General features: G+C 37.9%; 2 long non-coding RNA genes and 1 pseudogene across 2 annotated transcripts in view; 2 read left to right on the forward strand and 1 right to left on the reverse strand.

The window, feature by feature from the left end:
• LOC119900357 overlaps window positions 1-2,799 on the forward strand; it is a 52,683-nt gene extending 49,884 nt beyond the window's left edge. Inside the window, exon 3 of the long non-coding RNA XR_005444044.1 lies at window positions 2,721-2,799. This is a non-coding gene — a long non-coding RNA (uncharacterized LOC119900357). The remainder of the gene's footprint in view (window positions 1-2,720) is intronic.
• Window positions 2,013-22,819, reverse strand: part of LOC119900356 — a 123,571-nt pseudogene continuing 102,764 nt past the window's right edge.
• Window positions 2,878-4,153, forward strand: LOC119900358. Its single transcript, XR_005444045.1, has 2 exons — window positions 2,878-2,945; window positions 3,131-4,153. It is a non-coding gene; the product is annotated as an uncharacterized LOC119900358 (long non-coding RNA).

Consider the following 22,819-nt stretch of genomic DNA (forward strand, 5'->3'; position numbering starts at 1 on the left):
AGATAGAGGTTTTATTTTTGTGCTGTTTGCGTTATGGACACTGGTGACTGAACATTGAAATCAATATTTCTTTACATAGGTTATAGGAGTGCTTTTTTGACATTTGCATTATAGGCCTACTTACTTTCATTTCATTACATTTCCCAAATGTGTGTAGAAGAACATAGTGGCAAAGACTATACCTGGTTTGGTCCCCGTTACACCAACAAATAGGGTTAGTCCACAAAAATTTGCAGTTTGGTGGTTTGTGTGAACAGGGTGGCCTGGGATGGAGTCAAATTCCCGGCCTGAATTATTGTGCCAGTCTGCCCCTGTTTAGAACATAGCACCTTGCGTAATTTCTAGAGTATGTTGACATTGTAAGCGAATATTTGCCACCTACTGCTACTACTTGCAGCTTTTGCCGTGCATCTTAAGCTAGCAGGAGGAGGCAGAGTGAGGTGACTTTTCAAAACCTTTTTCAAGACCTTTTCAACATATTTTAAGACTGCCGTGCCACTTTGAGCTATAACTGGTTTAGACAGAAACACACCTTTTTAAATAGGGTTTTATGTAAATTTTTACAATAACTTTAGTAAAACATAACATGATGAACATGTTGCTCTGAGGACGAGGCGGATAAAAGCAGCACAATGGCATCCTGGCTTTGGCTAAATCTATATTTATATATTTCCCTGTTGTCTTCTGTCTTACCGCTTCACCTGCTGACGGTGCATCTTGTTTTTGAGTAACGGGGCTGTTCAAGTGGCGACATAGCTCAGTCCGACTATGTTTTGAACAATTGGCATGGGGGTCCGATATGGTGGAATATTATTGTTGGTTATACTTGTAAATCAGTTCGCACAGATCTACTTTTAGGGGCGTATGAGAGTACAACGCTCTCACAGTAGATCCCTGCGCCTAACGTTACACCGAAGAATCGCACAGACGCTAAAGTTACGTCCTGCCTATCAAGTGTTTTCGGCTGTGCAAAATAAATACGTTCACCCACACTTTTAGAATACAAACTCTTTGAGCACACTGAAAATATCTACAAAATGTAAAACCTTGTTAAATGGCCATTAAGACTTTTTAATACTTTTAATGGCCTTAATTTTCGCAAAATTGACTTATCACCCTTTAAGACTTAAGACCCCGCAGACACCCTGCCTATCACAATGTGCTTTGTGTGCATTTACACCTTGCATTAACATGAATATTTCCTTATCCAGATACAGATCACATCAGGTATAATTGGGATCAGTCAAAGGAAAATCATTTGTCTTTGCACCTAACCCAAAGAGTAATGTCTTGAAAGTGGTCATACATGGTCAGTAATCAGTCATTGCGTAAGCAGTCATTGTTCTGGTGATTTTGCTCCATATTTCCTTTAAATCAAACTATCTCCTTGGTTGCCATGATTGCAAAAGAAATCCCATTACCTACCCAGGAAATATAAGATGCGTTTATTTGCACAACAGGAAAGAAAGTGCTACCAGACAGCGGGATTTAGAAGAGCAAATGTTAAAACTTTCATGAACCGTGTATCATTATTGTGCTAAAGACTCTATAAAGAGACATTTGTTAATATGAAAATGTTGCACATTACTACTTTAACCATAAAAATGTCTTGGAGACGGAGTTGTGAGGGGGAAAAAAAGAAAAAATAACAGACATAACTACTTTATCTCCTATTTAAAATCCCATCTACCATTAAAGTACTGCTGTAACAGTGAATTATAAATATACCAATATTAATATTTGGATGGCTGCTTTTCATTGCATCATTTATGTGTCATTGCCAGCTTCTGTTCAACTCTTTCCCATTCTGATTATCTGATACTACCTGTCAGGCAAACACATATTAGTGCTTCAGCAAAACGCATTAAATGTCTGCAGAGCGAAGGAAGTGACAGTCTGTGTTTTATGGTCCGTGCTCCTTAAAGCTTCACAGTTAGAAGGGTTTTAGTGTTGGCTGCTCACTGCAGGTGGTACAGGCAGGAAGTAAAAGTTAAAAAAAAATCTTGGTCTCATTGTAAAGCTTTTATTTTCCTCATGATAAAAAGAAAAAGCACAGCAAGTAACATAAAAGCTTTCTCACTAACTCAAACACACAGTGTGGAAGTTACGCTTTTAGAGTGACTTTAATTTTGTATTTATATATACAGCAAGTGTTGAAAGTTATAACAGATTAATTTTAGTTGATTTTAAGACTGTGCTTTGGCTGAACTCTTATGTGTAGATATGAAGTACACGTCAATCCTCCGATCAGTTGACTTCGTCTTCTCATATTTTGACACATAGTTTATGGCTCTGACATCTCAATTTTCACAGAAGGGTCATTGTCCTCGTAGAAAAAGTGCTTTTTATAAATTAACACAAAGTCGAAAAGTCTAGTTTAACTGGAACATAGTTGTTTTGATCATCACATCTATTCTGCATGTTTCCTTTTAATAAATTATTTTAAACATTTCAATATGGCAGAGAAATATTATTAGAAGCACACAAATTACCATTTACATTTTTAAATATTTACATCAAAATTACAGCAAAAAGGAAATACAGAAAATCATGAATTGTTCTGTTTGACTTCACATCTTGTTGATCCACTGGTACCTGGGCTGAAGGGCTCTGTGTGCCAAGTAAAGCCCTGAGCGCTTGTTAAATCATCCCGCTCTGTCCTGTAAGGTCAGTGGGACGTCAGGGATCCTGCTAAATGAAATACTCCTTTTGGTTTTCAGTGGGAGCACTCTGGGAGTCCGCCTGGCTGCTGAAGGGGAACTCATGGCCATCTTCAGGCTGCGTTGCTTTGACTTCTTGGTTTCGATACGTCTCTTTCCTGCTGCAAATGAATCTGGCCATTATCGCCAAGGCAGACACAGCGATGAAAATCACCACAGCGATCAACCCTAAAACAGAAATACATGAGTACATATGAGTTTTGCTTCAAAACCACATGCATGAACGTAGGTAACCAGGTTACTGTCAGCTTTCTGCAATGACTTGACTTCTGCAAGGAATAGATCCTTTTGGAAAATCTGCTTATTTTTTGCCAAGAGCAACACTGATAAGAAGATTGATACCACTCTCATGTCTTTTTGACCATTTCACATTCCTGTCAATTGTATAATACAATTCCACTGATCTACAGGTGGCGTTAATCCGACAGGAAAAACAGCAACACACCAGGATAGGCATGGGAGCAGACGAATGACATGGATGTAAATGATGCAGGATTTAAAATCGGGGTTGCAAATATTTTAGGAGGAAGGACATACATTTAACCTGTTAGTTAGACCTCAAGGATACACACGGTGTGATGTGGTGAGAAACGATTCATATATAACTTCAGAGGGAACCTTTTTAAGCTTAGCAAAATCACTACAAGCAAGGAGAAAGCTTGCTGTCTACAAAGTTTAAAAAATAACCACCACCTCTATATCTCACTAATTAACACGTATCATGCTTGTTTAATCTGTACACAAACAGAAATGTAAAGGGTCATGTATTGCCAAGCAATTCTATTCCTGGGAAGGTTGTAACATCCTCACATTTACATAAGAAAGTCAACAAACAGGGTAAGTATCAATGTGGCAGCAGTACTGAGGGATAGGGAAAAGATTATGACTTTGCTTTTTTTAAATGCAGTATATATTTAAATCCAAACTAACAAAAACTGGAATGAATTAAATAGCCATAAGGAAAAACTCTGGTTTCTGTCACTGCAGGGCATGTACTCTCACTTTGCATTCAGTCCAAATGCTCTGACCGAAAAAAAAAAAAGAAGGGAAAACAACAATAGCAATATATATATCTATAAAAACAAATTCAGTCATGCCACATCATCACATAAACCAGCAACACCAGCTACAGACAGTGATACTCAACTCTTCTGCTAATATAGCTAACATCCCATCAACAGCATATCTTGGAAGACTAGAAAGTAAACTGAATGCATATAAGTCATTTAACGTTACCTAACAAATAGCATAGATGGAATAGTGTATGTGTGTATATATTTTTTTATTATTGGACTTTTATGTATCTACTATGAATTTTTTTTCAAAGATTTGTTTTAGGTTAAAACAAACTTTATCACTAAAGTTGGTTTCATTTATAAAGCAAACTATATTTGGGAGTTAAATGCTGAATTAAAGTGGTTTTAAAATGGAAACTCAATTCTAAAATCCTTTTGTCAGTGTCCCAAATCTTATCATTAAACAGCCAACCCATTACGTCTCTTCACTACCTCCTCAAGTGAGGAAAGAATCATTTTGATCAAAAACTGATGTCTCTTTCCCATCTAACATCTCTTGGTTAGTCTTTTAAGAATGACTGTTTTACACGTGATAATCTTCCCAAATATGAAGTTATGCCATCATAATATTTTACTGAATTGTTATTATTGCAGCTGAGATCAATTGCATTACCTCCGATTAGAGCTGAGTCACTCCTGATGGCATTGACTAAAGGTTGACCTGGATCTACTGATCCAGGTTGGTCTGTAGAGAGACAGAGAAAAAGTGAATAAAAAGTAGAAAAGAAGTCGAGAAATTAAAGGCAAAAAGGTCAACAGGAAAATCAAAGACATTTATAGAGACAGAAGAGAAGGTAGAGTCAGTGTGAGAACCATCAGTCAATGCAGAAAGTGCTTGGTGAAAGCCTTAGCTCAGCCACAAAGGACGTCAGTACAGTTGTCTGACTCTGATCTCATCTGTCGTAGTGCCATCACTCTTGTCTGCTTACCCAGGAGGATGGTTAATGAGCCCATAAAAAGGTCTAATGAACAGCCCTAAGAAAAATATTAAAAGGCATACCAGATGGATTCCAACATTGAGAGAGTTTGGGAGTTACCTAATGATATATAGTGTAGTATAGTCTGGGATATAAGAGCTGAGTCTGCTCCTTGTACCTGATAAGGAGTGTGTAGTTTCTGCAGCGTAGGGATTAGCTGGAGAGGAGGAACCACAGCTCGACTGGGCCAATGGGCCGGTGACAATAACAGGGCTATCGGGGTGCAGCAGAGCAGCTTTCAGAGGACTGATGGAGTTAAAACGAACACCTGACAGACAGCCAGTGAACCCAAGAGAGGCTAGCCCGGCCAGCTCTACATCCAAATCATCAGACTCTGAACACAGAGAGAAGAACACAGAGACAAAACAGACTGAGTGAGAAGACACATTTGTTATCAGTTGTAATTACATGCGTAAAATACAGCCGTGATAAACATCAAATTTATCTTGATGAGACCATGGTTGCGAGGATAAGTGGTATCTATCTACATCTTAATCATTTTAATATTCGTTTCGCTGTTACAAAAGAAGATAATCCCGCCAAATAAAACATTGATAACCACACATGTTCAAAGGCAAAGTTTTTGAATGTTAAAATCGATGTTTTGAAACAATTATTCCTTCAATATTCATGCATGCTAACTACAGTGGTATTAGAAGGTTATGCAGCTGAAAGGTTAAAAAAAGCTCATGGTTAAATATATAAAAAAGAAATGTTGGTCTGAGATGGGACATGAATTGCGGTGTCCAGCATCAAAGTCAAATGTGTTATGCTCTACCCTTGCCATTTTTCACGCTACAGTACATAAAGGTTGCACTACTTCCAGCATCTGCACTTAATATTACCTCTGAACATAAATCAAGTCCTGTAGCATCTACCAATATAAATATTATTGTTGGCTGATCCTCCCATAGGCTTTTTATTCCTTCTGCCACTGTGAAAGTTTGAGTTGAGGTTTGAGATCAGTAACCTCCCTTTCTTTGTGGGTACTCAGACCGACAGTAGCACTCAGTTAAAGCAACGCAAGGGACTGTGTGTTGGTGGGTGCTTGCTGTTTCGGATACTGGTGAGACAGTAACATATGATTCAGAAATACAAAAAATTCTGTAGGTTTGAACTTTTTACTGGATGACTCGGTGCAAAATGAACTTAAATGGATGAGGAGGGATGCATTGTTTTCATTGTATTGTAAAATACAATGAAGGAGGAGGAAAGGTGTTGGCCTTTTTTGTTGAAATGTAAGCTAGCTTCTGATTGTAAAAACCCTTATGTAGCAGTTTTAATAAACAGCTGGTAAGCAACAAACCTAAATCCACTCTAGTAGAGACTGAAATGTTAATTATACTGTACAATGTGAAACAAACTTCTCAATTTTTAGTCTTAACATTTATGGGGTACTAGAGGAAAATGATTGCTTCCCTTTGAAGCATGACTAAAATGAGCATGACAGACTTCCTTTTACATTATTATATTTATTATCCATTAGGATTCATCCTCTGAGGACCATGATTATCCTCAGCAAAGTACACAAGTGGAAATGTTGATCTGATTGACATATACCAACAAATGCACTGCAGTTCCCATATTGATGAAACCTGCCATGAAACACTATTGTTATATGCTTTTATAAATCAGTTTGACTAAATGTAACATACAGTATATTTATATGCAAGATTTTGTTACTCACTGGATTGTCTCTCAGCTGTCATAACAAAAACATGAATTTACAACCCCCCCTTAAGGAAGTACCTGTGTCTCAGTGTACTCAAAACGTAACAATCTGTGACAGCAGGTGCTAAATAAAATCTTCAGCAGCTATAAATGTCAGTGTTAACTACAGTTACTCCTGCAGTGCAATTTGATTACACAACACATTATTGCCAGTCATCTAAGTTATTACAAGAGAGAAGCAACTTTTCACCACATAAATGAGACACTGTGGAGTGGCTTGGCTGGAGAGGGCTGTTTATCAGCTGTATATTTGATCAGGCTTCGATTAAGTTTTTGGGCGGCAAATTATTGAGATAAGAGAAAAGGCTAAACACAACAGATTTAGCATTAGATTGTCTGCTATTGCTCTGGTGTACCATGTTTTGTCTCACACACACACCTCAAGACACACCGTTTCTTTATATCTAACTTTCTTTCCAACTGTTTTGTTCCAATACAGCAGGCAGGGGAGTGTTTTAAGTATTTTAATTAAAAACAAATGTGCTTCACACAGCATGCATGTGCATGTCTAACTATCTTTGTTTGGTTGCCAAACATGATGTCTTTGTGATAAAGGATTATCTGAGATTAAAGTGTAAACAAAAGCCAACAATTTTATGTTTGATTTGACAACTTGCGGTTTGTTAACTGTGTAAATGTCATTTTCTTCAATCATATTATTAGAACTCTTAAAATATGTTGCTTGTAAAAAGTGTTTGCTTGAGCCAGTTGAAGGCATGTGTATGCAAATGATTCCGGTGGTTCCGCCTTATTGTGAGCTACGAAAAACCCTGAAAATGTGGAAATAAACAGCTAAAATTAAGCGCATGAGATCCTAGAATGAATTAAATAAAGATTAATAAAAATTAAACAATATAGCATGATGTGGTATAATGTATTATTATTTACTATATAAATGATATAATAACCAGTATTACAGCTGAATAGAGACTGCGTCTTCACTAAGAAGTTTGTGCAAGCAGTCAAATCCCACACTGACAGCACTGGCCTTGTATCCATGAACTGAAGATTACTGTCCACCTCCGCCCTGTTGCTGCCCTTTACCTGCACCTCTCTCTGTATCACTATCTTACCTTCCCTCTCTCTGTGGGCATCTTCTCAGCCTCTCCATTCTTTCCTGGTCCATTAGTTAGGCTGATGGATGACAGCACTGGCAGGGAGTGACAGTATATCAACTATCTTGCTGCCTCTCTGATACTGATATGACTACCTGAGAGCCCAGAGGAAAGGCTGAGTCACATACTAACATGGCCTGGGTCAACGACAACAACACAAACAGAAATTAAGGAGCTAAATGTAAAAACAGCACCAGCATCAAGTTTCAAACATGTGCACCTTGTGTTGGTTTCTGCACAGGATGAGACTTATTTGGTTTTCATAGTTAAAACTAATTTATTCACTGGTGTGGTTCAAAAATCACTCATCCTCTCAGGGATGGAAGAGTCAATAGATTTTATAGATTCTAGTCTGTTTGTATGATTGTGCTTATTGATTTTGTTTCTAACCACCATTATTTCAATCAGAATCAGGCATCCCTTAACAGCCAGTTTGCCCTGTAATTGGCAAGCTGTCCAGTGTGAACCCTGCCTCTTGCCCAATTGCTAATGTAGGGTCCAGCTCAGACTGGATGATTAACGGGTTAGATAATGGACTGATGCATGCCTGGATAAATGACAAGATATTGTTCAAGATTCTTCAACGTTTCCATCAACAATTACCATACAGAGCTGCTGTGTTATGAGTTTTGATAGCGTCAGGTTTGTTTTAACAGAAGTTTAACTGAAACAATGTCAGTTGGCCTTCCACTACCTATTGATTGAATTACTTTTATTGTAGCTTTATTATAACTTAGTGACAATTATAGTCAGCAACGTTAGTGAATGCTAACTCCTTGGTATGTAAAAAATAGGAGGCAAAGGTCCCCTGCATGGTAACCATTTGGCACACGGGACATTCCTTGTGGTTCTTTATAGAAAATCACTTCCACTTGAAGTTGTAGCCTGAATTTTTAAGCTCTACTGTAGCTCTCGTCAGCTATATTATAAGAGTTATGCTAGATTTATTGTTGTGTAATGGCTTAGATTTGAGCCTGAGCACGTATGTAATGTTAATGTAACTATACATTGGAGCTTTGGTGGAAACTGCAAGAGCTATGATTGGTCAACTCGGGCAGCTTGCGTTTTCTCTTACAAGTTTCTGGTGGAGTTGATAGTGAAGACAATGTTAAAGTCAGTTAAGTCTACAAAAGGCTCAGTTATCTGCTCCTTTATCAGTAACATACATCTGCAGCAGAGCCACTTCCATTGCTCAATGAGATTGCTGCTCTGTATCACAGTTTCTATTAAAAATGACACAAGGAAAAATAGAAGTTATCTCACTATAAGTACATGAATTGCCCGCAGTCGGGAAAGCAGTACCTGTGGGTAATATAATTTAAGCACGATGGGATCATATAGATATATCCATGTAGTGCTGTGATGGTAATGTCAACAGGTGAAATCTGACACTGAACTATAAATTTTGCTGTGGATAACTGTAACTGAGGTATGTTTTTAGGAATAAGTGGGATGCCTGGTTCTTATAAATTTAGAATAGTTTCTAATTGATCTTTTGATATCCAACCTTACCTCAGACACACATGTTTAACAGCTTTTTTTTCTCAATGTATCTCAGATAGTGCACTCCAAAAGTAAATATTAGATGTAAAGGAAAACACAAAGGCATCACATCTTTGGTTCAAAGTCTTTCCCCTGTAAGAGAAGCCTGGGGAGGACAGGTGAGTCCTGTAGAGGACGGCAGGAGTGACGTGAAAGTAAAACGTTGTTGCTGTCAGGCAGAGAGAGGTTGAACTGTATTGTCTGACTTCCTGGTTTAGTTTGACCCCACCCACAGCAGCTGAGACTTATTAGTTGTTATGCTGAATTGCAGGTTGCTGACTTCAATCTTCTAAATAATTTCTTCTTTTCAATCTCTCCTCATTACCATACAAAGTGAAGGACCTTTTCTAAAGTTATTATCATTACAGCGGTCTGAAGTCCCGCTCAGCTAGAAGGGCATAAAGACTGTATTACTGAACTCTTTGATAACACAGAGATCACCAACATGTACTGTATTTTCTGAACTTCTGCATTAGTGAAAAAAGTGCAATTTACACAAATACTTTACCCACCCATATGACTCTAAAATGCATCTAACGCTATATAACGACTTCAGTGGGTGGCTTCAACTTTAGTAATTTCTGAGGTTGTTCTTAGTTTGCATCACCACAGTAAAGTGCTCTCTTTGTGACTATTTGAATATGGATATCAACTTTTTTTAAGCAAAAGTTACTCGGCTGCAGTTTTCCCTTTAGTCCACCGAACATGATGAATAGAAAACAGCAGAAAGCTTCACAACAGTGTTTTGTCGCAGGAGGCCAAACATCTCAATGCTGTTATTCAAATGAGTGTCTGAGTGCTGGAGTCTGTGCTAAGAGAACCTCACTTACCCTGCACTCTGCCCAGAATGAGTGATTTAATGCTTTTTAATTCCACATCAGATGTCAAGTTGAAGTCCTCTCTGGCATTCTGGTCAATCTGAAAGGTAATGTATGTCACATCTGTAAAGTGAAAAGCTTAGCAGGTACAAAGTAACGACTGTAAACAATGACCAACTGTGACCAAATGATGGCTCTGTGAAGAAACTTCGACAAATGGCTGCAGGGAACCAAGCAATTAAACATGAAAAGCTAGTTGAGGGGGTCAACCTCTGGTCTAACCTGCATATTCCAATGGGATTCAAGATGATTTAAGACATAGCTACTGCAACGTCACCCATTGGCTTGTGGACTGTCGTTTTGGAGCCTCGAATTTGGCATATTGGCTGTCGCCAATTTTGGAACCAAAAGTGACCATATTTGGATGAGAGGGTGGAGCTGGGGAGGGATACGCATTTCTACGCCTGACAGGTCATGGAAGCAACTTGTGAATCACAAGGTAGCCGCGCCCCAAAGCATACCCTGCTGTATTGTATATTTTTCTCTAAATGGGACCATAACCTTAAAAATTAACATCATGCTATATTAAAGAAGATTTGAAACTAGTAATTGAAACCATAAACTCATCAGGTAATAAATCAAGTGAGAAATAGGGTCATTTAGGGTCATTGACATAGACTTTTATACAATCAGACTTCTTTTTTAAACCAGTGGAGTCACCCCCTGCTGGCCATTAGGAAGAATGCAGGTTTAACATGCTTCCACATTGGCTTTACTTTTCAGACATGGCTGCAGAAAAAAGAGAAAAATAAAGTAGCTTTAAAACAGAAAGGAAATGTAGCATTTATGAAATTTCATTCTACAAGATTTCCAAAAGTTTTATTGGTTGGAGCTGTCTCTGGACATTTTGGTGCCCTAGGCAAGATGTCCACTGAGGGAATTGATTTTTTCATTCCGATTGTTTTTCTGTTATAGAATAATAATTTGAACATTACAGCTGTCTGATTCTTACTGTCATATCAACTGCTGTTTCTGTATTTTGTGTCTCTGAGAGTCAGTCACACACTGAGGTCAGTATTTTTACATATGTATGTAGTTCTCACAGCTGTCATTCACAGAACATCTGGATTTAAAGCCAATACCTAATAATCAAATCTGTGGATTGGCTCAGGACATTCTTTCTTTTATGTATTTTTTACAGTGCAAATTATTGTATATAATTCTATCTTATGTTGTGAGTTTTGGACGCTGTGCACAAAGTTTCCAGTCCAAGAGTATTATCCCAGCTAGGATCATATTATTAGAACACTGCATATCCCTGTATACAGTACATATACAGTTTGCAGTGGGAGAACTAACAGCTGGGTCACAAAATAAGCGACAGCCAGCATTAACTATGACGAGAGTCAGTGTGCAGATTCCTGTAATTATCGCATTTACTGCAGTGTGAGTAGCAGCTTTATTTAACAAAGCAATACAAAATGAGGATGTTAGTGTGACAGACTTTTAAAGGTAGATTGAGCATCAGAAATTAATTACAATATATTTCTTCCCACTCTATGGTTCAGTGTCTAAACACTTACCTGCTTATGGTGATCTGTGTCGCACAGTGTTTATTATTTGCTATGTGTGTACCTGAACAGTGACAGTGTCAGCCAGTCTCCTGATGGTCACTGTGTGCAGACGCCCATCAGCCAAGTTCGTGACTCTGCTCCCCAGCACTTCCACATCTCTGCTGCTATACAGCTTGTACCTCACTTCCAGCTCATCTTTACAAACACAAAACAACAATACAATCTTAATCCTAAATGCAAAGCCATTAAAAAGATTGATGAGAGAATCAAGTTGCAATACTGAAACTGTTTACTTTGTTACTAAGCGAGGCTTGTTTTTCGTATATACTCGAAGAGTCAGTGTTCTATTATTTTACATCTATTACTGTAATGTAACCTCAGATTCCACTTATCATATTAAGGAAGAGTAGAGTAGAGCTTTATTTGTCCCTGAGGGGCAATTTGACTTATAGAAAGAGGTCACTGAATAACAACTATTACTCATGAGAAATAAAACAAATCTAATACAAGAAACAAAAAAACCCTGGAACAAACTGTTTTAGCATCAACTCGATCAATATATTTTTATATTAAAATACTGTTACTTTATGTACGAAGGAAAGCCGATGCCATGAAAGTCAAAAATGCAAGATAATCTGATCTAATCTTCACAATGTTGCTGATTGGCGCACACACATCTAAAGTAAAGGACCGACTCCTTGATAATTAATTTAGCACTTAAGCCATTTTACTCAAATGTCCACATTCTTGGAAGACATGTACTCACTCCTTCAAAGAAAGAACATCCACATATCTGATGTTCCAAGATACTAGCTGCTGAATTAAGAAGCTACAAACAATTTAATACTGCAAGGATAAATACTTCTCTCTATGAACTACACTAAAAAATTAATTTCCCTTTTTATTTATTTATTTATTTTTTTACAGTGTTACACTTAATAAATTCCACGTTGCTGAGATAATTTAAATGCCCTGAGATGTCTGCAGGAAATCTTTTTTTAATAATCCAAACTCGTAATATTTAATGCCCAATTTTCTTTTCCTAATTGTAACTCACTGTTATTTTTTTTCATAGAGTAATTAGGGAGCAGTTCCCCTATCACAAGAGTACATCTTGATAATAAAAACAATCTTGCAGAGGGCAAAAGGGTGTTTCAGGCTCTCAGCGAGCAACTTAGAAAAGTTTCTTTGTGTGTAGCATCTGAGGCTCCTGTTACTGACGCAGTAAAAGACAGAAACATGAGAAAAGCCTTTTTTTGGAGTGTCCAAAAGAAAGCTCTCTCTGGGATTCAATTAGGTACTTCAGCAAGAGTGCAGATACATGATCAACTATTCAAAACCTTTTGAAAAAGCTCTTCAACTAACAGAAGAATTAGTAACATTTTTGTCTGAAAAATTATATAAAATTGTATTAATTTAATAAGAATTGTATTCACTTCCAACATGACAATGGAGTGTGTTCAAAATTGCCTGAATGCTAATTCAAGCTAGTAATTCAGCTGCGTTTACACTGGATAATAACAAATCCTGTTATATTACACAGGAATGCTGGAATTGCTCCCTGCCAGCTGGAGCTATGTAAATCTCTACAGTGAAGCAAGTGATGGAAATTTTAACATGATAAATAATCACAATAGCAAGAACAAGGAAAGGAAGACCCCCGCTGAAAACCGGATTATCATTTAATAGTAACTGCACCAAAGGCTTTCTTTGAACCGGACATTGTGCATAACAATTAGCCTGGCTGCATGCAGCAGAGGATGACAGACTGAGTCCAGAGGGAGAAAGGAGGAGAGGAGAGTTTAACTTTAGAAAATGCTAGAAGGCTAAGATACAAAAGGGGATTTCAGAAATAAGAGTGGCCAATCTGGTCAAGCCAAAAGGAAACAAAAAAACTAAATTCCAGTGTGCTCACCATGTTTGTTGATAAGCAGGGCCAGGTACTCCCTGTAGAAAGAGTTTACATAGAGCAGCAGCGCAGGACTCTGGTTCGTCCTGAAGCTCAGGGAGATATTTTCACCTCTCAGTGTCATATCAGAGTAGATGGCAGAAGGCGAGGCACTGCTGTTCCTGCTCAGTTCATAGGGCTCCTTCAGGATGTAGGCGATAGACGTGGTCGACTTAAAGCTGGCTGAAACCTCTGAACGTGAGAAAGTTAACAGCATTGGGATGTGTCAGTGGTGGAGCTGACTAGTGAACAACCTGTGTATGGCTTTCATGTCCCTCTCTATTGCATCTGTAATACGAAACTGTCTTTAGTCAAGATACCTTTTAGATGTCATAAATCTCAAAGCCTTTTTGTTGAATGATCTCTTCTTTTTGGCTTAAACTGGTAAATTAAGTATCTTGAAATGAAATTGTTTGTGATGTAAATAAATGGTTTGACATTTTCAGAAATATACTTATTTGCTTTCTTGAGATTAAAAGATTGATATTGCTCTTATCTCTGACTATTCGGTATGCAAGTATTAGCCAGTTAGTTTAGCTTAGCATAAAGCCTGGAAACAGCAAGTATGGATCTGTCCAAAGGTAACACAATCCCCCTACTAGCCACAGATATGTGCAGACTATTTTATTTTTCTTCTTTTTTCCCCCCATTTTTCATTTCCAGTTCAGGATGCCTGGCAAACTTACAATGGCATCAAAACCCTAATTTCTGTGACTGCACTTTGTTTTTGTACAGTTTAAAAAAACATAAGTCTAACATATGAGCTTAATCGGTGCTGGTAGGTAGATTTCGTTACCTTTTAACACAGCCAGGTCAGCGTATTTCCCGAAATGTTGAATTATTCCTTTAACAACATAGCACAATATATTTCTAGTACTGACATAGTTTGACATTATGTTGACATTTAACACTGTAACAAGCACTTGATGCATCACAAGGCAGACACAATTGCATAGTGGGCTAGAACGAGTCCTTTAAGTCCCTGAAGCATGACCTTCAGGACAGAATGGGCTCATTGTGATTCACTCAAAACAAGAGTAGAGAGGACACGCTGTACAGACAGTGAACGAGACAGACAGTCGGGGTCAGTCTAATGTCTGAAGGATCCTCTTCAGAAAGCTATCTGATCTTTGCACTTACCACATCATTAAAACACCAGGACATGATAGGCCATAATAATTGTTTTGTAAAGCTTTAACATAAACCTCTCTGTTTGCTTACAAATTGCTACATTTCAAATCCCCTTGTTTTAGTTTTTATTCTAGTTTTTTGTGTGAATGTTTTGAATTTGTGGTTTTATTCAAGTGTACAGTGAACAAAATTTAACCTGTTGTATGCAAGCAAAGCAGCTAAACTGGGTTACTTTAGTAGAAAAACTTTGTTTTTTTTTCACTCACAACAATGGCACTAATTGTACTATGCAGTACAAGAACAATGCTGTGTTTTGATGGATCATGAGTTTTAGCCTTTTGTCTCTTATCACAATATAAAGTGCATGTAACGTTTATCCCCATGGTGCAAGGAGGAGACATGGACATGAGTTCTTCACCTGGTGCTTCAATTTATTTTTTCACCAGATACGTGGAAAGTGCAGTTGTGCAAGTGAATTATTGAAAAAATATATAAAAAATTTAACTAAGTATAAACTACTCAAATTATCATTGCAAACTGATATTAAACAACACAAAAAAAAATCTATATCAGGCCCTGCCTATCGGGCTCTAGCACATGTGCCCTTCCAGGCCAAAGCTGTTCTCCCCAGAGGAGTCTCCTTCCTTTATACCAGAAGCCCCTCCTACAAGACAAACCAAAGTTAATTGACAATCAATTAAACACCGTTATGTTACCTCAACAGTCCAAAACATTTCTGGCTACACCAATCCACAATATATCAACTATAAAACCAGAAATGAAATGTTACATGCTAAACAAAGCTTCTCAAAACAGCAACTAAAGGTACTCCAGTACACCCCTCTGTACTGGCTCACACTTGGACCATTCCTATAAATGACTCCACACTCCATCACTTCCTGTTTGCCACTTGCTTGAGGATGAGAACGGTTGAATAAAACATACAAACATTTGGATGACCCTGGGTAAATCCAATGAGCTAAAATAAATGACTTGAAGTGAACTGTGTATGTGTTGTATTTATCTAACCATGATTTTAACTCTGACTAGTACTTAAATGAACTGAAATGAAATAACATGAAATGACAAGCCATGTGTCCATTGATGCTAGCCCATATACTAAAGGTAATGCTAATGCTAAAAGTCCTATGCTAATGCTCAGCTAAGGCTAGCTTAGCATGCTAATACCAATGCTACCGCTGGCTTAAATGAAGGCATGGGGCTACCCCATGACAATGCATATTTAAGACGCTTTTACGGGATTCTTGTTTTGAAAGTCAGCCATAAACATTAACTCATGTAGCTAATGTTAGCTTAAGCTAGCTAGCAGTTGTCATTTCAGCAGGCAAAATCAGCGGATGCGGCTAGAAATGAAAAGCCTGCTTTGTTCAACCTCAGTCTGTAATCAATGAAACACTGCCAACCACTTCAAGGGATTTATTACGATTAATGGGCAATGGTGCTTATAAACTGCTGCTCGGGAAAGATAACTGCGTTACGCTTGATCATGCATATGCCCATGCACAACATAAAACTCTCTACCCGGAAACTTTGTGGACTTGATAAAACTCCTCAGACGCACATCCTTTTAAAACAAGGCAATGATTATCTGTTTTCTCAGTCAATGTCCTGCTTTGGGGTTTTGTTCCATGTCTCGTTTCCTCTGTCTGGCCTTCGTTATTCTAAAGTTCATTTGCATGTTCAGCTTGGTTCACTTTTACCAGTTCTGTCTCATTCCCTGTTTTCTTATCTTGGTTCTTAGTCCTTTCTTAGTTCAGTTTTTGGTGTGTAGTCCTGTTTCTGTGTTTTAGTTCAGTGTCTTAGTTCTTAAATCTGTTTGCCAAGTTACATTCCCATTTAGATTTCACATTTATTCTGTGTTCTGTTTTATTCATCCTGGTCCGCTGTCGTTTGTTCTTGTTTTTGTCCGCTTGTCATCTGCTTTTGTATTTTGAGAGTGGTATGTTCATTGACAGTCAAGTTACATTTCTGCCTGAGTGCTATGTCTACTGATTCCATTTTCAGTGTTATACTCTGTTTCTTGTTTTAGTCTGAAGTTGTCTGCGTTTGCAGTCATTGTCTGGTGTTGCTTCGCACTGTTTAATTACCTTGATGTCTCACACCTGTTGTATTCCCACACCCCTCGTTTATCTTGGTATGAAATGCCTGTTTTTTGTTAAATTTGTTGGTTCAGGTTTTAGCTTGTAGTTGCTATGTCGCCCTTGTCTAGTGTGTTTGTTTGCTCCTTCCTCGTGTTCAGCCTTCAATTTTGCATGGACCTTTGTTGCCTTCTGTTTGTGTGGATTTTTTTTTTTGAACATACCTTGGACTCAGCCTCTTCCTCTGAGTGTGCTTGCTTTTCGATAAATCACAGAACTGAACCTGCTCTGCTCATGTGTCATTGGTTGACACTGACTATTGAATTTATAATTATTTTATTAACTGGAATAAATACCAGGCAGCAGAGTCGAAGCTTGGTATTAATTTGTTTAATTTCTGGGTTTTATATTTTAGACAATGTCGTTTTTATGTTACTGTTAATATTCACTTATGTCAGCATTCTATTGAAAATATTCTATTTAATAAATATTGTTTTTTCATTATATTCTGTAGAGATCTACTTATTCTTAGACTGACAATAAAAAACTGGAGAGAGAATTGTAGTGGGAGGCAATAGCACATCATTTACATGGCTCACAGGTCAGGTAGGAGGGCCCCTTTGCAGAGTTTTGCCTGGGGCCCCAGGGAGTTGCATGTTGAATTAAGTGTTGCTCCTAATTTTTGTGCTGGTACTCCTAAAACGTTCAGTAATACAGTGGTCTTCTACACGAGTAGCACCAAGTTAGACTGGAGCGCTACTTAGCGAGTTTAATTACACAAACATCAAGGGATGGAGTGCCAGATAGAATCTTATTATTTGTCATAAATTTAAAGGAAAAATTAGATGTATGTTGCAAAGAGACATTTCTGTGCCATGACCTTCACATACCATTGCAGGTAATGTGGCATTCCTTATGTAGGTGTGCTATTCCTCTGAGTCTGACTAATGCATCACTGCCTGTGACTGCCATTTCTAACTGGCAAACAAATCTCTTCCTCTTTATTTGGAGAGCCTCTGAATGGGATGCACATACTGAGCTGGCAAAAGAAAATGCAATAAAAAGCAGGCAAATTGTTCAAATCCAACAGTCACGACACTAATATTATAGGCTACTATGAGAGACATATAAAGAAGTCGTAAAAAGAAAATGCAGGTGTAGGTGCAACATAACATTTGATGAATATATGGCATGAATTAAATTGTGAGAGACAGAAAAACACCACTTTTCCTGAAATATTTAAACATATTACTGTTGTTAATGTTACGAACATATTACTATTATAGTCACATCCAGATACTTCCTAAGTCAGTTAAAATGAGGTCTTTCAAATCTACAATACCTGTTAATACTGCTCCTTTTCATTTGTTAGCCCATGAATGATGTCTGGAGCAGTTTTATAGCATATGCCTTCCTGACACAATCCTGTAATGAACTTCAAGCTAAATTAGCCTTTCATCTCTTATGCACAAGGGAATTAAATTGTAAAGGCAATTGTAGTGACAAAACTAAAGGACCCAATTTGAAGTTGGAGGAGAGACTTTTTACGGCCAGAACATCATGGATATCAGGGCTCTAGTCTTTGGATTTTGTACATGTGAATGTATTTACCTTTATGACAGAAGGATCCAGTGTAGGCTGACTGGCCACAGTCGCAGGAGAAACCACTGGTTCTCTCCACACAGCGACCCTGGTTCTGGCACAGCGAGCTGTAGCTGCTGCAGTGTCCTGGGCATCCAGGTCGGACCCCTGGGGTGATCTTTGCCCTTTCCTCCAGGTCCAGAGTTACGCCATTCAGCTGCAGAGAACGGATGCAGCCCAGGAAGCCTTTCTGTCTGGATGCAGTGCCTCCTGCCAACAAAAGACATTTTCTCATTTGAGTTACCCTGGAATCGACTGACACCAAGTAGCCCAATCAGAGCTTAAAACCTGCCCAATGTTCAAGGATCCCCCATTGTGTGGCTTATCTTCTGTTTAACACAAAAGTACAAGATTTATATATAATTTTATAGATAATATTAAATTAAATGTAAAAAGAATTTACTTATATGAACAGATGTACGCTTTTTTACGAGGCTTTTATCACAAGGCTGACCGAATAATTATTTGAAAATGAGAAAAAAATGTTTCAGTCTAGCTGTAATAAGCTTCAATGCCATGTGGTTTTATCAGTCACTGTGTGTCAAACCTATTGCAGTGCCCTGTCAATCTCAATGATCAGGTTAACTATACTAATTGGAGATGCGAAGGAGCCAATTCATTGTAATATAGTGTATATTGTACTTTATTCCAATGAATTGTAAACCACCCAATCTGGCAACACTGCTCACATTCCTCCTTTCATTCTGTCTCGGAATGACTGTAAATCAATATTTTTTTTGTCTTCTGCAGTAAATTATGATTGACAGCCACATGTTGCCACTGCAGCACAACAAGGCCATGTCTGCTCTGCAGAGCACTGAGATACTGACACTGCCTATGTCACTGTGCTGGTTGTTGATTGGCTAACTGCGTGACTGATGAGACATCTGGTGTCTGATATTCATTCTTTCCACTAACAAGCCAGAGGAAGAAATTCTTCCTCCTTTTACCTGACAATTAACATGCTAATATACTGTAGCAACCTCACACTGTTCAGAGTTTAGACTTGGCAAATTATATTTTTGCTGGAGTTCCAAGCTGGCGACGTCTTATTTTATATCCACGCATGACAATTGTTATTGCACTCACAGACTGGAACTGGCAGGGTGTTACACTCACAGTTTGAGTCTGGAAAAGCTTCAAATGTTCAGCCAGAAAAGATTTTTGTACTACTAAATCACAAACCTCTGTGAGACTCTAGCCTCCTCCTGGTAAATTCAATTAAGCATTCTCTAAACGACTCGATAAGGAACCGTTTGACTACACTGAATGAAACACATGCACAGCAAACTTCTATTAACTGACCGGCAAAGAAGTTTCTGGTTGTGACTGCAATAAAGGATCAAATCCTTGGTGTACTTTGGCTAAAAGACCAACGACAGACAGATCCTCTGATGGAGGTAGATAAACAAAGGACAAGAACTGCCAGGGTAAGAACTCCTGCAGGAGTCAAAAGAAAAACCCTGTCTATAACTGAGAATGAGAGCCACTTAAGCAGCTTTAAAGGATCACCTCATAGTGTCACAATACAAAAAGCAGGCCCACCATTAGGAATTATGGACAGGGGGGACAACATTTTTCGAACTGGGCCCCTCATCGACACCCACTCCAGCACCACCATGACCCACCTACCCTTTGTTCTAATATCAACACGGCAAATTTCAAAGAAGCTCTTGGCCATTAGCCTTATAGTGACACAGAGTCCCTAACGAACATTTCAAAATTCAGTATTGTAGACTCATCCAGGCCATGCTCACATGTATGTTCAATTACTCAATATAATTATATTAAGCATAAAAAGGTCAATACAGTTTTTTGTTTTTTTTATCTTTCAAATTAGATGACAGTTATGTTTGTTCCTCCTTTTAACTTAAAACAAGACAGAGAAATAAATGCCCTTCAATACTTGAGTGATAAGAGAAAAGTAAACTCAAACATTGAAGAACTTACTGCAAAGCATTAAATCATACAATCAAATTATGAGTGAACAAATAAACATACTTAATCAAATTCAAACTTGTTACTAATCTTTATTAAAAACCGGGGTGGTGATGGGGCAGTGGATAAGACGCAGGCCGTTGGTGTGAGTGACCTTGAATCCTCTGTGAGACACCATTGTGTCCCTGAGCAAGACACTTAACCCCTAGTTGCTCCAGAGGTGTGCGACCTCTGACATATATAGCAATTGTAAGTCACTTTGGATAAAAGCTAAATGAATAAATGAAAAAACAAAATTCAGTTGGTTGGTCAGAATATAATAGAATATAATGCAGTAAAGCTCTCAGGCACTCTGTGTTGCTTTTAGATATGTAGTAGTATTAGTAACCTTTTACATGGTTGTTTATTTGTCATTATGCAACACAATGTCATTGTATAAGGAAACAAACGTTTGTAATTCCTTCATGCTGTACGCACAGAGCTTAACAGATCAATATACTCATGTTTGAATACACATTAAATGTGTATTAAAATATTTTCTCCTGTAATATCATCTCTGCAGACGCAGCACACATGATTTAGTCTTTCCTCCTCTTTTGTCTTTGCCTTTGTTTGGGAAAGTCACCTGCTGATTTGGCCCCTTTAGACCGTCTGCAGACACAGAAACATTTGTACTACTGGATGAGAGGAACAAACACTTCCAATCAGGCAAAAATCTCACCACAAATCCACACAAATGTTCACTTCAGCACCTCAGATAAAGTGCAGCTCACAGTCCCAAACAGAGCAAGTTTGCGCCTCAGGTTTTAGATGGTTATTTTGCAAAACTCTTTCAGTTATTTACCGCGAATCACTGTGCAAGACGCATCGCATCAGCTCACTTGCCCTGACTCATTATCAGGTATTAGGTATTTATTTGTTTTTCCACTGGTTTCTCACATTTGCCTGTTAGACATAGATGATGCTTTTTAATACTTTTTTTGGCTAAGAAATTTGGCCATTGCCTCCCTATGATGTTTTCTCTGTTTTGGCTTCTTTTCTTTGGGCCCCTGACAGGCTGCAGTGTTCGCTTCAAGCAACTGGCTTTTTGCGGTCCTGCACATCTGAATGACCAAATGTTTCGACCGTACCATTATCACAATAACAGCGGGGAGTGGGTTATCAGATGAGAAGTCTGAAATAAGTTTTAATGATTATACATTTATTTATCATGTAAATACATCTAAAAAGTTTTGTTTTTCATATGACACCAAGTAAAGGGTTATACTTCATCCCATTTAAGGGTTAACCATTGACCTTTGCATGGGCCCCCCCCCCCCCTGACAGCGGGCCTGCACAAAAGGTCTGGTATTGGATAAAAAACAAGACCAAGGACTTGTTTCATTAACATAGGCTACTGTATAGAGTACTAGAGTAGTCCAGTAAAAATAAAAAGTCTGTCAGTTAAAATTAACTCTGAATAAACGCTATATGATGTTATATGATGGCAATGTTATACTAAAGATAATAAGATCAAATTTCAGGCTACAAATTAAAGTGCATGCCACACTAGGAGGACAACATCACACCGTTCCTGAGAGGAAACCGCACCACAGGGCACTGATTCTCAAACCAACTATAATTATTTTCCATAGATGGATATTAGTGGCATTATTTCTAGAACTGATTATCACCTACAAATACAACTGCCTTTCTCAGTGTAGTCTAACTAGAATTAACCAAAGAGGACAAAACTCAGACTATTATAAAAAAAAAAATTATAAAAGGAGGCTATGGGAACCGCAGCGGTGCAACAAGCATTATTAATATACATACATTAAATATTCTGATAGTTCTTATAGAATCAACATCACAATAATACATCACCAAGGCAGACAACAAGATGTATGTTCGATATAGAGTAGGCAGTGGTAAGAATCCACCAGGAGCATTTTAGCCAGACCCAGCATGCACCTGTTGATCATGCAGCATAGTGGGTGAGTTTGATTTGGATCACTTAACATGCCGGATGGTGCATTAAATCAGGGATTAATTAAGATAGATGCAAATTCTTTTTCCTATGCCGAGTTACAATGTTTTTTTTCTTCTTTCCACTCCTTTTTGAAAATGTAAGGGAATTGCCAAGAGTTTCAAAAAGTTTCTTTGGCTGTAACTATTATTATTACAAAGAACTAAGCAGAAGGACATAAACGCATACATCTGTACACATCAGCCAACAGAGACACTATAGCAATACAATAATAATAATATGTGCATTATTTTAATTACCACTTGTACAAGGATGTAGGTTACAGCGTGTATACAAAATTAATTCCTTCCTATGGCAATAAATGAAGTTGAACCAGAATAACTCTGTGTTATATAAATTCACCCAAGGCAATATTATGGCTTATTAATTCAAACTATGGAATATCCTGTCTTAAGTTATACAAGGCAATTTTATATATAACACATGGGACACAGTTTTCATAGCAATATAGATGTCTTTGCAGTACTGTGAATTATGATT

The sequence above is a fragment of the Micropterus salmoides genome, unplaced genomic scaffold, assembly GCF_014851395.1.
Source record: "Micropterus salmoides isolate LMB-PRFRI ecotype aquatic unplaced genomic scaffold, ASM1485139v1 Ms_hic_scaffold_13, whole genome shotgun sequence".
Classification (NCBI taxonomy): domain Eukaryota; kingdom Metazoa; phylum Chordata; class Actinopteri; order Centrarchiformes; family Centrarchidae; genus Micropterus; species Micropterus salmoides.